Source organism: Balaenoptera acutorostrata, chromosome 1 (genome assembly GCF_949987535.1).
Source record: "Balaenoptera acutorostrata chromosome 1, mBalAcu1.1, whole genome shotgun sequence".
Lineage (NCBI taxonomy): Eukaryota > Metazoa > Chordata > Mammalia > Artiodactyla > Balaenopteridae > Balaenoptera > Balaenoptera acutorostrata.
Genome location: NC_080064.1, coordinates 66,406,632 through 66,422,707, shown reverse-complemented (window position 1 = coordinate 66,422,707; position 16,076 = coordinate 66,406,632). Strand labels below are relative to the sequence as shown.

Here is a 16,076-nt window from a genome sequence, read left to right as displayed (position 1 = left end):
CATGAATTTCCCTCATCGGTTCCTGTTTACGCAAGTAAAACAATTTTCATAATTCCAGCGGTCCAAACTATTTATAGTTTTTCAAAATAAAGCAACATCAACATTCTAAATTTTATAAATAAATTTTTAAAAAATCAAATCATACCATCTCCAAAGCCAAACAGTGGTACTAAACCTGGGGAAATGAGGACTGTTTGTGAATGGACTAATTTACCAATACTGACAAGGAGTTTTAGGATATTACAATTACGATATAATGTGCTTGATATAGAGCTGTTTTGTTATTTTTATTGAAATAGTTGATTTACAATGTTGTATTAGTTTCAAGTGTACAGCAAAGTGGTTCATTTTACATATATATAAATATATCAAGAATATATAAAGATTAAATAATATGTAATACATATTCTTTTTTTACATTCTCTTCCATTATAGGTTATTACAAGATATTGAGTATACTTCCATGTGCTATATAGTAGGCCCTTGCTGGTTTTCTATTTTATATATAGTAATGTATATATTTTAATCCCAAACTCCTAATTTATCCCTCTCCCTCTCCCACTTAGTAACCACAAGTTTGTTTTCTACGTTTGTGAGTCCATTTCTGTTTTGTAAATAACTTCGTTGTGTCATTCTTTGGATTCCACATAAGTGATATCATATGGTATTTTTCTTTCTCTGTCTCGCTTACTTCACTTATCTTGATAATCTCTAGGTCCATCCATGTTGTTGCAAACGGCGTAATTTCATTCTTTTTTATGGCTATTATTCCATTGTGTGTGTGTGTGTGTGTCTGTCTGTGTGGGTATACATGACATCTTCTTTATCCATTCATCTGTCAATGGACACTTAGGTTGCTTCCATGCCTTGGCTACTGTTTTTTTTTTCTTTAATAAATTTATTTATTTATTTTTGGCTGCACTGGGTCTTCGTTGCTGCACGTGGTCTCTCCCTAGCTGCAGCGAGTAGGGGTTACTCTTTGTTGCGGTGCGTGGTTTTCTCATTGTGGTGGCTTATCTTGTTGCGAAGCACGGGCTCTAGGTGCGCGGGCTTCAGTAGTTGTGGCTTGCAGGCTCTAGAGCGCAGGCTCAGTAGTTGTGGCGCACGGGCTTAGTTGCTCTGTGGCATGTGGGATCTTCCCAGACCAGGGCTCGAACCCATGTCCTCTGCACTGGCAGGCAGATTCTTAACCACTGCACCACCAGGGAAGTCCCTTGGTGCATGTATCTTTTTGAAATGTTTTTCTCCAGATATATGCCTAGTAGTAGGATTGCAGGATCATATGGTAGCTCTATTTTTAGTTTTTTAAGGAACCACCATACTGTTCTCCATAGTGGCTGTACCAATTTACATTCCCACCAACTGTGTAGGAGGGTTCCCTTTCCTCCACACCCTCTCCAGCATTTATTATTTGTAGACTTTTTAATCATGGCCATTCTGACTGGTGTGAGGTGATACCTCACTGAAGTTTTCATTTCCATTTCTCCAGTAATTAGCAATGTTCATGTGCTTTTTGGCCATCTGTATGTCTTCTTTGAGAAAATGCCTTTTTAGATCTTCTGCCCATTTTTAAAAAAATATTTATTTAGCCTCTGTTGGGTGTTAGTTGCGGCATGCAGGATATTTCGTTGCAGCATGCAGGTTCTTCATCGCAGTGCGCAGGCTTCTCTCTAGTTGTGGCATGCGGGCTCCAGAGCATGTGGGCTCTGTAGTTGTGGCACATGGGCTCCAGAGAGCATGGGCTCTGTAGTTGCGGCACACGGCGTGCAAGCTTAGTTGCCCTGCAGCGTGTGGGATCTTAGTTCCCTGACCAGGGATCGAACCGGCATCCCCTGCATTGCAAGGTGAATTCTTAACCACTGGACCACCAGGGAAGTCTCATTCTGCCCATTTTTTGATTGGGCTGTTTGTTTTTTGATATAGAGCTGTATGAGCTGTTTGTATATTTTGGAGATTAATTCCTTGTCAGTCGCATCATTTGCAAATATTTTTCTCCCATTCTGTAAGTTGTCTTTTTTCTTTTTTTATGGTTCCCTTTACTGCACAAAAACTTTTAAATTTAATTAGGTCCCATTTATTTATTTTTGGTTTTACTTCCATTACTCTAGGAGATGGATCCAAAAAGATACTGCTGTGATTTATGTCAAAGTGTGTTCTGCCTATGTTTTCCTCTAAGAGTTTTATAGTACCTGGTCTTACATTTAGGTCTTTAATCCATTTTGAGTTTATTTTCTGTATGGTGTTAGAGAATGTTCTAATTTCATTCTTTTACATGTAGGTGTCCAGTTTTCCCAGCACCACTTATTGAAGGGACTGTCTTTTGTGCATTACATATTCCTGCCTCCTCTGTCATAGATTAATTGACCATAAGTGCGTGGGTTTATCTCTGGGCTTTCTGTCCTGTTCCATTGATCTATATATCTCTGTTTTTGTGCCAGTACCACACTGTTTTGATTACTGTAGCTTTGTAGTACAGTCCGAAGTCAGGGGACCTGATTCCTCCACCTCCACTTTTCTTTCTCAAGATTGCTTTGGCTATTCAGGGTCTTTTGTGTTTCCATACAAAATTTTAAAAATTTTGTTCTAGTTCTGTGAAAAATGCCATTGGTAATATGATAGGGATTGCACTGAATCTGTAGATTGCCTTGGGTAGTATAGTCATTTTCACAATATTGATTCTTCCAACCCAAGAACATGGATATCTTTCCATCTGTTTGTGTCATCTTCAGTTTCGTTCATCAGTGTCTCATAGTTTTTGGAGTATAGGTCCGTTGCCTCCTTAGAAAGGTTTATTCCTGGTATTTTATCCTTTCTGATGTGATGGTAAATAGGACTGTTTCCTTAATTTCTCTTTCTGAACTTTCATTGTTAGTGTATAGAAATGCAACAGATTTCTGTGTACTACTTCTGTATCCTACAACTTTAACAAATTCATTGATGAGCTCTAGTATCTTCAGGATTTTCTATGTCTGCTATCATGTCATCTGCAAACAGTGACAGTTTTACTTCTTTTCCAATTTGGATTCCTTTTTTTCTCTGATTGCCATGGATAGGACTTCCAAAATGATGTTGAATAGAAGTGGCGAGAGTTGACATCCTTGTCTTGTTCCTGATCTTAGAGGAAATGCTTTCAGCTTTTCACCAATGAGTATGATGTTAGCTGTGGATTTGTCATATATGGTCTTTATAATATGTTGAGGTAGGTTCTCTCTATGCCCACTTTCTGGAGATTTTTTATCATAAATGGATGTTGAATTTTATCAAAAGCTTTTTCTGCATCTATTGAGATGATCACATGGTTTTTATTCTTCATTTTGTTAATGTGGTGTCTCATACTGATTGATTTGTGGATATTGAAAAATCCTTGCATCCCTGGGATAAATCCCACTTGAATATGGTGTATGATCCTTTTAATGTATTGTTGGATTTGGTTTGCTAGGAATTTGTTGAGGATTTTTGCATCTATGTTCATCAGTGATACTGGCCTGTAATTTTTTCTTTATGGTATCGTTGTCTGGTTTTGATATCAGGGTGATGGTGGCTTTATAGAATGAGTTTGGAAGTGTTCCTTCCTCTGAAATTTTTTGGAATAGTTTCAGAAGGACAGGTGTTAACTCTTCTCTAAATGTTTGACAGAATTCCCCTGTGAAGCCATCTGGTCCTGGACTTTTGTTTGAGGGGAGATTTTTAACCTCAGATTCAATTTCAGTACTTGTAACTGGTTTGTTCATGTTTTCTACTTCTTGCTGGTACAGTCTTGGAAGATTGTATCTTTCTAAAAATGTGTCCATTTCTTCTAGGTTGTCCATTTTATTGGCATATAGTTGCTTGTAGTAATCTCTTATGGCCCTTTTTATTTCTGTGGTGTCAGTTGTAACTTCTTTTTCATTTCTAATTTTATTGATTTGAGCCCTCTCGCTTTTTTCTTGATGAGTCTGGCTAAAGATTTATCAATTTTGTTTATCTTTTCAAAGAACCGGCTTTTAGTTTTGTTGATCTTTTCTGTTTTTTTTAGTCTCTATTTCATTTATTTCTGCTCTGATCTTTATGATTTCTTTCCTTCCATTAACTTTGGGTTTTGTTTGTTCTTTCTCTAGTTGCTTTAGGTGTAACATTAGGTTGTTTATTTGAGATTTTTCTTGTTTCCTGAGGTAAGCTTGTATTGCTATGAGCAATTTCTCTTTGAAGCCTCCTAACCTATATCCCCATTGCACAATACCTGGACTTTTCCAAGACTATATGGATCAATTTAGAAGAAATACTCAAATGAATGTTGTTAGCCCCAAAACAAGTTATCTCATGCTCTCTTATAATGAATCACTGAAACTAAATGGAAGATTAAAAATAAATAAAATTCACCAAACATAAGACAATTATCATCACTATTACCAAAGAAGAACATCTTCCAAAAATAGCCAAGATACTCTTGAAGAAGAACAGCATGGAAAGACTAATGAATATCAACTTACAATAGAGTAATTAAGAAACTGTGGTATCAGCACAAGGGCAGACAGAGAGACCAATGGTATAGAATAGAGTCTAGAAAGAAAATCATATATGGGCACTTGATTTATGACAAAGGTTGACTGTGGAGCAGTAGGCAAAGGAAAGTCTTCTCCATAAATGGTACCAATACGATCATGAATCTGTACAACAAAAAATTAAATATGGCCCCTTCTTCACACCACATACAAATATCAATTCCAGGTGGACTGTAGATCTAAACATAAAACAATAAAGCATCTGGAATATAACAAAGAAGAATACTCTCATTACCTTGGATATTCTAACCAAACTTCTATAAGTTTCATAATTGATGATTTGGCACACATTAATCACAGGTTCAAACTAATGGCCAAGTTGTTTACATCTCCCCCATGGTCTGGTTTTTGTGGGCACACAAAAATCACATTACAAATACTCCAACCACAAATCCCACCATATGTGTTTTGCTTCTTACCAAATAGGGGACGTTTTCACCTAACAAGTTCCTACTACTGCAGTAATTTAGGGTTTTGCAATATTTTTCCCCCAGTCCTCCACCTCCTGAGTAATCCTGGTACCTCCCATGTGATTCTGCATGACGTACTTCTTTCTCTCAGGAATTGCAAGTAATAAGAATATCCTTTGGACTTCCCTGGTGGTGCAGTGGTTAAGAACCCGCCTGCCAACACAGAGGACATGGGTTCGAGCCCTGGTCCGGGAAGAGTCCACATGCCGCGGAGCAACTAAGTCCATGTGCCACAACTACTGAGCCTGTGCTCCACAACAAGAGAAGCCACCGCAATGAGAAGACCACGCACCACAACGAAGAGTAGCCCCCGCTCACCGCAACTAGAGAAAGCCCGCGCACAGCAACAAAGAGGCAATGCAGCCAAAAATAAATAAATAAATAAATTTAGATTAAAAAAAAAATATATATATAGCCTTTAAATGGCATTAGCTGGGCTTCCGTGGTGGTGCAGTGGTTGAGAATCTGCCTGCCAATGCAGGGGACATGGGTTCGAGCCCTGGTCTGGGAAGATCCCACATGCCGCGGAGCAACTAGGCCCATGAGCCACAGCTACTGAGCCTGCATGTCTGGAGCTTGTGCTCCGCAACAAGAGAGGCCACGATAGTGAGAGGCCCGTGCACCGCAATGAAGAGTGGCCTCCGCTTGCCACGACTAGAGAAAGCCCTTGCACAGAAACAAAGACCCAACACAACCAAAAATAAATAAATAAATAAATAATAAAAATAAAGGAATTCCTTTAAAAAAAAAATGGCATTAGCCTCTCCATGTCATCACTCAGTGATCTCCATAAATTAAAATCCCATGGGTACAATCAAGACACTGGGGTAGGTAAAGACTTCTTAAGCAGGATACCACAAACACTAACTATAAAGGAAAGAAATAAACTAGACTACATTTAAATTAAAGACTTCTAATAAGTCAGACAGAGACAAATACCACATGATCTCACTTGTACATGGATCTAAAAACAAACAAAAAACCAAACTCATAAATACAGGGAACAGATTGGTGGTTGCCAGAGTTAGGATGTGGGGGAGAGGCAAAATGGGAGAAGAAGGTCAAAAGGTACAAACTTCCAGCTATAAAATAAATAAGTCGTGAGGATGTAATATGTGGCATGGTGACTATAGTTAATGACACTGTATTGCATATTTGAAAGTTACTAAGAGTGTAGGTCTTAAAGTCCTCATCACGAGAAAAAAATTTAGAACTATGCATGGGGATGGATGTTAACTAGACTTACTGTGGTGACTGTTTCATAATATATACAAAATAATGAATCATAAAAAAAGAATTTCTATTCATCAAAAGACACCACTGATGCAGGATAGGTTCTCCAAAAACCAATTTTTAGAAACCAAATAATTTATTTGAAAAGTAATTCCAGGAAGTATAGGCAAGAGAGTGGGGAAGTAAGAAGGCAAGGGAAGAACATCAATATAGGATGTAATGATGATCCGGTTACCAGTGTATGGTACCGTGGCTCAATCCTGCTGGAGACCTCTCAGAGATGGTGTAAAGTAAGCTTCAGAAACTACTTCCAGAGGTAAGGAAAATGGGGCATTTATTCACCAACTTCAGTTCAGTATTCGTCAAGACCTATCAGTGGGTCAGCAACTCCCTGATTACTCTCTAGTCTCTCCTGTGGCCAGAGAAAGTCCTCAGGCAGAAAGTTTCTGCTTGCTTGCAGTGAGAAGCCTTCCATACACGAAAGTGAATACCAAGGAGATGCGGGTGGCACAACAACAATGTCTACTCCACAATACTGAGCAAAAAAAGCCAATTACAAAGTGGGAGAAGATATTCGCAACACAGAAGCAATGAAGGGCTTATATAAACAGCTCTACAAATCAAAAAAGATCATAACTCAATAGAAAAATGGGCAAGACCTTCAGAAAAGAAGATAGTCAAATGGTCAATATACATATGAAAGGGTGTTCAACCTCATTAACAGGAAAATGCAAATTAAAACCACAATGAAATACTACTATCTACCAACCACTATGGCTAGATTTTTAAACTGACAATATCAGGTTTTGGATAAGAGCAATGGGACTTCTCATACCCTCCTGATGGGACTGTAAATTAGTACAATCATTTTGAAAAACATTTTGGCAAACATCATGTTTGCCAAAAGTTCAACTGAAGTTGAAGATACACCTCAAGACTCAGAAGTTCCATTCCTATGTACCCAATAAAAATATGTTCAAAATTTTATTAAGAAGCAGGTATAAAATGATTAAGCAGTATTATTTCTAATTGCCAAAACCTGCCAACAACTCAGAAGTCCAACAACAGTGAACTGAATAATGGCATACTCTCTTACTCATACAGTGGAATACTATATAGCAATGGAAATAAATAAGCTATAGCTACATGCAACATGACTAAATCTTACAAACACAATGTTGGATAGAAGAAGCCAGATATAAAAAATACACACTGAATGATTCCTTATATTTAAAGTTTTTAAAAGAACAGGTAAAACTAAGTTATAAAGGAAAACAAAAAAGTAATTTATAATAAAAAGTGGTTTCTTTTTGGAGGGAGGTAGAGAATAATGAACAGGAAGGAACAGAAGGGGAGTTCTGAAGTCCTGGCAATATCTGTTCCTTAACTGAGTGGTCATCACATGGGTGTTCACTGTTGTAATGCCTGAATACATTTCTGGCTGTAACAATTGGGTATAACAATTGGATTCTACTGGCATCTAGTGGGTAGAAGCTATGAATACTGCTAAACATTTTAGAACACACAGAACAGTAAAAGAATTATCCATCCCAACATGTCAATAGTGCCAAGTTTGAGAAATCCTGCTGTGGAGGAGTTGTCTTACTATATTTACACAGGTACTCTCTTAACCTCTTATATCACTAGTGATTTCCTGTTTCTTCTTTCTCTGTCTCTCCTTCCAATCTCTTCCTACCTTAATGGCTTTGAAAAAGTAAACTGCAATGAATCTTACAGCTGCAAGGTACTAAGTGTTGCCCATACCACATGAGCAGAGAGGCAGACCCTTCCCTAGGTGAGTACTCCAGATGAGTATCCAGCCCTGAATGACACCTTAACTGCAGTTTGTAAGACCCTAAGCAGAGAACCAAGCTAAGATATGCATAGACTCCTAACTGACAGAAACTGTGAGATAATAAATATGTGTAGTTTTAAGCTGCTATAGTTGAGGTCATTTGTTATGCAGCAATAGAGCACTAATACAGTCTCTTTACAGCTTGTTTCTTAAAGCCAAGAAGAGAAAGAGTTTCTTTGTGGAGAACTGGGAGACAATTCTCTACTGGCCTTTTGCATTTTTGCACATCTTATGAGCAAAGGCACTGACTGCCTTTGTTCTGGACAGACTTTTCCAGGATGTTTATATAGTGAATAGCCTTGAAAGATATAGTGTCTCCTTGTAGAGCAAAGGGTAGGTTTGCTTACAGTCTCAGAAGATAAAGATGGTGCCTCCCTGCATAATAGCAGGCAAATATGCTTACTGCCCATTATAAAAGATTCAGGTTCCCTAAGATCAGCAATTCTCTCTTGTAAAACTCTGTATGTGCAGGTATCACCTAGCCCTCTTCACATCGCCCTGTGGGAAATGGAGCTTAGGGAATCAGGGCAAGAAAATGTTGATACTCTGGATACTGCTATTGTGAGTATAAAGTCCTTTCTCTCTGATCTAGGAGTCTGTGTCTTCTGTCAGCATTTATGAAACTGTGGCAGGCTAACTTGTTAGCTTGCAAGTAGGGTAGAATATCAGATCCCTTACAGTTCCTGATAATACTATGCTGTAATTGCTTTTTTTTAACCAAAATCTCAAAATGAATTATAAATTCCTTTGGATTAGAGATTTACTTCTTACTGTATCCCTAGCACTCATTACAATGCTTGGTAAAATAACTTGTTGAATTAATTAAAGAAGGAGCCATGTACTACATACTCTATATGGCAGTCTGAAATCTGTGGAAAAAAATTAAAAGTTATTCAAAACAAAGCAAAGAAACTTGGGTAAAAACTTGAAAAAAATTCTTTGATATCAAAGTTTTCAAATGTTGCAGGAAGTATTTTGGATGTTTATAATGGAAAACACAAACATTCTTAATGCAATACATTAAATTGTAAGGTTATAAATACTGCATAAAAAGAAAAGACATTTGGATTAATTAAAATAATAAATTTAAGTTTTATTCTCAATGAATACTTATGATCAGAAAATATGCATTTTCTAAAGTCAATATTCTTAAAGAGAAAATATGAGAATTCATCTTAGGCAAACAATTCCATACTGGAAATTTTCAGAGAACATTTAGTTCATTCAGAAGTTTAAGCCAATCATAAAATTCAGCCAAAAGAACATTTAGTTCATCCACAAGCTTAAGCAAATAATGCAATTTAACCAGCACAAGTCTGAACTAATTTAGTAAATATCATGTTTAATTAAGATATATATACATGCTTATATTAAACGAAGGAAAAGCCTCATTTAAAATATATCTCCAGATGGTTAAGGAAACAGCAACTGAGAAACAGTATAAGGAATACTGAAATTCATGAATTATGTATAAAGTCAATATATTGCTTAAGTTTCCTTAAAAGTTAGTATATCTCATCTGAAAAGTATTTTTTTTACTTTATTTTTTTCCTTTTTTTCCTTTTTTTAAAACGTTTTATTGGAGTATAGTTGATTTACAATGTTGTGTTAGTTTCAGGTGTGGAAAGTATTTTTTAAAAAGCCTCCACAAACGACAGATGTGCTGGTTAAGGAAAAAATGTACAACTATGACTGATTCCCCCAAAACTAAAAAGGGTGGGAAGTAACACTGGCCCATAAAAACCTTATGGAGCTAGTTACAGATTGCCTTTTCTAGACTGGAAAAAAGATTCCAGATTCTCAGTTTACAGAATTACCTTACACTTAGCCCACTGGGTTTTTCTAAAATCTGACAGTCAAACTGATTACAGAAGCTGGTTATTTAATCACAGATATTTCCCAGAGAGTTAGCTGGCTAAATTGATATTCCTTTCTTAATATAACCAGAAACAGTCTAATGCAAAAACATGTACAGCTGACCCTTGAACAACACAGGTTTGAACTGCATGGGTCCACTTAAATGCAGATTTTTTTCAATAAATACACATATGTACTGGAGATGTATTTTCTCTTCCTTATGATTTTCTTAATAACGTTTTCTTTTCTCTAGCTTACTTTATTGTATGAATACAGTATAAAAACATATAACATACAAAATATGTATTAATCAGCTGTTTATGTTATCAGTAAGGACTCCCGTCAACAGTAGGCTATCAATAGTTAAGTTTGGGGGAGGCCAAAAATTATGAGGATTTTCAATTTGCAGGGGGTCAGCACCCCTAAACCTCATGTTGTTCAAGGGTCAATGGTATATTACTAATTCTTATAGCCAGCGAAACTAAATTATGAATATGTATGACTGTGTAATACTACACATTACACAAGGTGACAACAAAGAGACTGCTCTCAGGTATAATCTGATAATTAATTCTTTCCTATAATAAAATGTTACCTGAATCTAATGATGAGGAAACATCAGACAAACCCAAATTGAGAGAAAATACATACCCGTAATTTTCAAGTGTCAAGGTCATGATTGAAGACTAAATACACACAAAAACTAAAGGCAATGCTTGATTCTTAACTGAATCCTTTTTCTAAAAGGACATTATTGGCGAGACTTCCCTGGTGGTCTAGTGGTAAAGAATCTGCCTTACGATGCAGGGGACGCAGGTTCGATCCCTGGTCAGGGAACTAAGATCCCACATGCCGTGGGGCAACTAAGCCTGTGCGCGCCTCAACTAGAGAGCCTGCATGCTGCAAACTACAGAGCCCACACACTCTGGAACCTGCGTGCCATAACTACAGAGCCCATGTGCCCTGGAGCCTGCACGCCAAAACTAGAGAGAAGCCTGCGTGCCGCAACAAAAGATCCCGCATGCCTCAACGAAGATCCCTCATGCCACAACTAAGACCCGATGCAGCCAAAAATAAATAAAATAAATACATCTTAAAAAATAATAATAAAGGATATTATTGACAAAATTGGAAAAACCTGAATGGGGTCTGAGGATTTAATGTTATTAAATGGTATTATCATCGTTAATTTCCTTATTTTGAAGGTGTACTGTGGTTGAATAGGAGAATATCCTTGTTGTAAGAAATACTAACGTATTTGAGAGTGACAGAGCATCATGTCAGCAACTAACTCTTAAAATTTTCAGGAAAATAAGTTCTTTGTAATGTACTTGCAAATTTTCTGAAGATTTGAGATTTTATTTAATTTTTATTTTCACTTCCTAAAGATGCTGAAACCAAAAGGTCTTACATGCTTCCAGAGAATGGAGGGGGAACATATGTCAGTCATATCCAAAATTCAGGAGTCTCAATGGTTTCAACTTCTCAGTAGGAACATTATAAGCTACAAGACAGTGGGGAAATGCCTCCTAAATTCTGAAGGAAAATTACTTCCTGACGAATTCTATTTTCAGCAAAACTATCAATCAATCATGAGGAAATGATAAAACATTTCAGACATATAAAGTCTCACTCTTTCTCAAAAAGTTACTAAAAAATGTGCTCCATGAAAAGAAGAGAGTAAGTCAAAACAGAGGAAGACTTGGGATATAAATAACAAGAGATCCAGGACTTCCCTGATGGCCCAGTGGTTAAGAATCTGCCCTCCAATGCAGGGGACGTGAGTTGGATCCCTGGTCGGGGAACTAAGATCCCACATGCTGAGAGGCAACTAAGCCCACGCACTGCAACTACTGACCATGTGGGCCACAACTAGAGAGAAGCCCATGTGCTGCAACAAGGAGCCTGCGCGCCACAGCGGAGGATCCTGCGTGCCACAACTAAGACCCAATGCAGCCAAAAATAAAATAAATAAACAAATATTAAAAAAAAAAGAGAGATCCAACACAGGAAAGACAAACAGCGATGTTGAAGAGAAATCTGGGGTCATAGCTGTATACTAGCGAAAGAGACGTAACCAATCCAGATTGGAAAAAGTTTGGAACCCGTGGGAGAGACATCTTCCAGAGGTTGAAACTGACTGAGTACCTGAAGTGAATGAATGAATACTGAGAGGATATTTAGAATACACTGAAAGGATATTTAGATAATTGGTGAAAACATCTATGCTTGAATTAGTGAAAGTACAAGGTAAACCACACAAAGAAAAAGTTATTAATTCTAGGGGAAAAATGTAAAAAGTTGTGCATGCTCAGTTCTGTGTAGCATGGATAGTCATAATCATTTTGATCTAACTAAAATTATGTTATAACCTTACTGGGTGAGGGGAAGTAGGGAAGTGTCCATGTTTATAGAAGGAAAAGGAAAGAAAGCTAAATAGTCTTCCTTCTGGAAGGGAATTAACACGTAATATCAAAGGATATATCAAGAAAATGAAAAGACAACCCAATAAATGGTAGAAAATATTTGTAAATCATGTATACAATAAGGGACTTATATCCAGAATATATAAAGAACTCTTACAACTCAATAATAAAAATACAATCCAATCTAAATTAGCAAAGGATATGAGTAAACATTTCTCCAAGGAAGATATACAAATGGCCAATAAGCACAAGAAAAGGTGCTCAACATCATTAGTCATATCAGCGAAATGCAAATAAAAACCACAAGAGACTACTTCATACCCACTAGGATGACTAGAATCAAAAAGTCAGATAATAACAAATGTTGGCAAGGATGTGGAGAAATTGGGACCCTCATAGACTGCTGGTGGAAATGTAGAACGATAGTCACTTTGGAAAACAGTCTGGCAGTTCCTCAAACAATTAAACGTAGAGTTACCATATGACCCAGCAATTCCACTCTAGGTATAGATCCAAGATAAACAAAAACTTACATCCACACAAAAACTTGTATATAAATATTCATAGCAGCATTATTAATAATCAAAAGTGCAAACAACTCAAATGTTCATCAACTGATAAACAGATAAACAAAATGTGCTATATCTATACAATGGAATATTATTTATCAATAAAAAGAATCAAATATTGATGTATGCTACAATATGAATTAACCTGAAACATTATGCTAAGTGAAAAAAGCCAAACGTAAGAGACTACATATTGTGTGATTCTATTTATATGAAATGTCAAGAATAGGCAAATCTAAAGGAACAGATAGATTAGAAATGCCAAGAACTGGGGGGAAGAGGATTGGGAGGAATGGAAAGTGATTGCTAACGGGTACAGCGTTGCTTTTTGTGGTGATGAATACGTTCTAAAATTGACTGTAGTGTTTGTTGTACAACTATGAATATACAAAACATGGTTAAATTGTATACTTCAAATGGGTGAAGTGTATGCTTTGTGAATTCTACCTTGATAAAGCTGTTATGTTTTAAAAAATAAACTGTGATATATGTAGAAATAAAATATATGACAATAGCTCAGTGGGAGGAATTGGGGGAATGGCAGCATACTACCATAAGGTTTTCTTTTTCAGGTTTATTGAGGTATAATTGACATATAAAATTATAAGATATTTAAAGTGTACATTGTGTTGATTTGATGTACATATACATTGCAAAAGGATCCCCCCATCTAGTTAATTAACACATCCATCACCTCACATATTTATCTTTCTTTTTGTATGTGAGAACATTTAAGATTTACTCTCTTGGCAAATTTCAATTATACAATAGTGTTATCAACTATAGTCACCATGTTTTACATTTGATCTGCAGATCTTATTCATCTTATAGTTGAAAGTTTGTACCCTTTTACCCACCTCTTCCTATTTCCCTGATCTGCAAGCCCTGGCAACAACTTTTCTACTCTCTCTTTCTGTGAGTTTGCTTTTTTTTTTTTTTTTTTTTTAGATTTCTCATACACGAAACCATGCAGTATTTATCTTTTTCTGTCTGGCTTATTTCACTTAGCATAATGCCCTCAATGCTACCCTTGTTGCCACAAATGGAAGTATTTCCTTCTTTCTCACGACTGCATAATATTCCAGTGTGTGTCTGTCTGTATCTTGGCTATTGTGAATAATGCTGCAATGAACATGGGAGTGCAGATATCTCTTCAGCATCCTGCTTCTATTTCATTTAGATATATACTTAGAAGTGGGATTGCTAGATCATATGGTAGTTCTATTTTTTAAATTTTTTGAGGAACTGCTATACTCTTTTCCATAAATTTAGCTGCACTAATTTACATTCCATCAATAATGCACAAGGGTTCCTTTTTCTCCACATCCTCACCAACACTTGCTATCTTATATCCTTTTGATGACAGGCATTCTAAAAAAGTGAGAGGTGATATCTCATTGCGGTTTTGATTTGCATTATCCTGATGATTAGTGATGCTGAACACCTTTTCACGCACCTGCTAGTCATTCATATGTCTTCTTTGGAAAAATATCTATTTGGTTCCTCTGACCATTTTTTAATCAGATTGTTTGGTTTTTTGCTAATGAGTTATATGAGTTCTTTATATATTTTGAATATTAACTCCTTATCAGATATATGATTTGCAAATATTTTCTCCAATTCTGGAGTTACATTTTCACTTTATTGGTTATTTCTTTTGCTGTGCAGAAGTTTTTTAGTTGGATGTACTCCCAACTTGTGTTATTTTTGCTTTTGTTGCCACTACTCTGTGGTTCTTATACCATATGTGAAGTGACGTAATATTATTTGAAGGTAGACTGAATTCAGCTAAAGATGTATTCTATAAACCTGAAAGCAACCATTAAAATAACAAAACAATGAGTTCTATCCAATAAATCAACAGAGGAGTAAAATGGGATCATAAAAAATATTCAGTTAATCCAAAGGAAGGGAGAAGAAAAGGAGAAGAAAGCAAATAGAAAAAAGGTACCATGATGGCAGATTTAAATCAAAACATATCAATAATCTCATTAAGTACAAATGAAATAAACACCCTAATTAAAAGTAAGGTATTCTGGGAATTCCCTGGTGGTTCAGTGGTTAGGACTCTGCACTTTCACTGCTGAGGGTGTAGGTTCAAATCCCTGGTCAGGGAACTAAGATCCCACAAGCTGTGTGGCAAAAAAAAAAAAAAAAGAAGAAGAAAACAGGTAACCTGAATAGCATCATATCTATTAAATATTTAAGAAGTTGAATTTAGAGTCAAAAACATTCCTACAAAGAAAATTCCAAGTTTTAATGGCTTCATTTGTGAATTCTACCAAACATTTAAGGAAGAAATAGTACCAGTTCTACACAAACACTATGAGAAAACTGAAGAGGAAGGAATGCTTCTAACCTCATTGTATGAAACCAACTAATTTTGTTCCAGACATCAGTTGGTCTAGGTTACCTCTCATTTGCATATATTGAATTTTAAGGTGTTTCAATTATTTAAGGAAACTTCCAATTATCTGCCTGCCCAACATCCAAAACTTTTCCATATAATGTTTTTATTGTAAATGAACCTTAAGAGTATTATCTCTACAATATGGAAAGGCTTCTTAAACATAGATAAGACTTCAATGGATTTGCAAAGTAATCAAATTTTAAATCAAATTTTACTGATGTACAAGACGTCTTTCCTTTTTAAGCACACGAGCAAAAATATACAGGTGACCCCTGAACAACATGGGTTTGAATGGTGCAGGTCCACTCATAGGTGGATTTTATTCAAAAAATACAGTATGACACAATCCAGTCGCAGAACCCTCGTATGCAGAGGGCTGACTGTAAAGTTACACACCTGCGTGGGTTTTCAACTGTATGGGGGGCGGGGAGGGGGCACTTCAACCCCTGCATTGTTCAACAGTCAACTGTACATGTATTTCATTAAAGTAAATATTTTTCAATTCACCTTAAATGGAAGAATGAAAACCATCTATTACTTTCTTTATAGAATGTGCCTATAGGCACTAAGTATTTACTTATTAATTATTTTTTTAATAGATCTTTATTGGAATATAATTGCTTCACAATACTATTAGTTTCTGTTGTACAATAAAGTGAATCAGCCATATGCATACATATATCCCCATATCCCCTCCCTCTTGAGCCTCCCTCCC

The 16,076-nt window shown here is 36.3% G+C and overlaps 1 protein-coding gene across 1 annotated transcript in view; it reads right to left on the bottom strand.

Annotated features, from left to right (window-relative positions):
* The window catches only part of MSH4 (mutS homolog 4), a 99,210-nt gene that overhangs the window by 46,734 nt on the left and 36,400 nt on the right, over nucleotides 1-16,076 (bottom strand). The gene's annotated exons all lie outside the window — the stretch shown is intronic.